The following is a 1,888-nucleotide window of genomic DNA, read 5'->3' as shown; positions in this document are numbered from 1 at the left end:
CAGGCCAGCCAGTGCAGCGCTTCGCCCTGCGGGCACGGGCGCCGCTGTCACCGGGGCAGCGCCGCGTCCCGCGGGCTCGGCCAGGGCGGGACGGCGCCCGTCCCCGCCTGCCCGCCCGCCCAGCCCCGCCCGGCCCCGCTCACCTCCAGGCTGTAGGTGCCCCGCAGCGCCGTGAAGTCGCGCAGCGCCTCGGCCGCGCTCGCCACGTCCAGGTTGAGCTCCCGGCAGAGCCGCTCCACGGCGGCACCGGGATCGGCGGCCCCCGGGCGGGCCATGGCGGCGGAGCGCGCGCCAAAACCGCCGGAAGGGCGGGGCCGCTTCCGCCGCAGCGCGGGCGAGGGGGCGGGGACGGGAACAGGAACACGCGCGGGGGCCGGCGGTGGCGGCCGGCGGGGTCAGGCGGCGCTGCCCGGGGTCAGCCGGTGCTCTCCGGGGTCAGGCGGTACTGCCCGGGGTCAGCCATCGTCTCCCGTCTGCAGGCGGGTGCTCGCGGCCCATTCCCGCCCACGGCTCCGGGGCCGCGGCAGGAGCGGCTTTTCCTCGGCCCGCAGCGCCCCGGGACACGCATGGCTGCACCTTCCCGGCGGCCTCGGGGAGCCGCTCCGCGCTCCCTGTCCCTCGTGGCGCGGCCCCGCCTCGGTCCCGGTCCCGGTCGCGGCGGGCGCTCAGAGCGTTTCCAGGTGCCGTTTCACCGGAACCGGCGCCCATGGACGGAGCCCCCTGGGAGCACTCGCGTCCTTCGGGAGCCGGGGCTGTGAGGAGCCCGCCCGCCCCCGTGGGCAGGGGAGCGGCTCCCGCAGCTCCGGAAGGGGCTCGAGTCACGCACCGTCCGCAGCGCTGGTTCGGGGAGAGGGAACGGGCTCTGCGCCCGCCTGGCACCGGAGGACACCGGAACCGCCTCCCTCCTGCCGGGACAGCGTGGGACGGAGATGGCGCGGAGAGCCCGGCGCGGCGGATCCCCCTCCCCGGTACCGGAGGATGCCCAGAGGCGCGTTCCGGCCCCGGCCCCGCCGCACCCGCTCTCTCGGCAGCCCCTGCCCTGCCCCGGCCTCCGTCCGACCCCACTCGCAGATCCTGGGGTTGGTTTTCTTGAAAACGCCCTTCTGCAAAGCGCAGGGATCAGCTTGTGGGATCCGCAGGCTGGCAGGGCCAGTCCCTTACCGAGAATCAGATCAGCTCCGTGCTTTCCAAAACATTACTCTCCATAAAAACCAGCTTTAATCCAACATCTAAATCTATGTGGAAAAAGACTGGCCATAAGAGCATGGAAAACTGCCTGTTATAAGCAGACAGGAAATGTATTTCATTTAGGATTTCATATTGAGGCTTTGGGGCCCACAGGCTTATTTATTCCTTTTGGAGAGATGTCTTCCTCAAGGTGAGCCAAGCTTTGTTCTTCGTGCATCTCTTCTTCTATCAGAAATCTCTGTCCTTTTCTGGAGGGGAAAAAAAGTCACTGGCAGGTTTTCATTTAAAATTTCATTTTTCCAAAGAGTACAGGCAATTCCTGTACAATGTCTCCCTGTGCTATAGCACGACCAGCTGAGAAACTTGACAACCAAGGCTTGGCAGGAGCCCAGAGAGAGAGGCTGGAGCATCTGCCATGGCTCTCACTCCCCTCAGCTGCTCCTGCAGCAGGTCCAGGACTGCTATTTCTTGAACGCATGACCCTCTGAAGGCTCATGCTGGGCTTGCCTGAACTGATGTGTTCAGGCAGGCTGGGACAGAGTTCCAAGTTAAACCAGTAACGTCACATCCCATCCAGACCACTGGCAAATGGAGCCAGGTAGTGGTGCTGTATGGAGTTGTTCATGAATTAAAATACCACTGGAGGAAGAACAAGGCCACATGGGGAGTGGGACTGATCTTCTGCTGGGCTGAAGATCTT

The sequence above is a fragment of the Melospiza melodia genome, chromosome 19, assembly GCF_035770615.1.
Source record: "Melospiza melodia melodia isolate bMelMel2 chromosome 19, bMelMel2.pri, whole genome shotgun sequence".
Classification (NCBI taxonomy): domain Eukaryota; kingdom Metazoa; phylum Chordata; class Aves; order Passeriformes; family Passerellidae; genus Melospiza; species Melospiza melodia.
Note: the sequence above shows the minus strand (reverse complement) of the source record.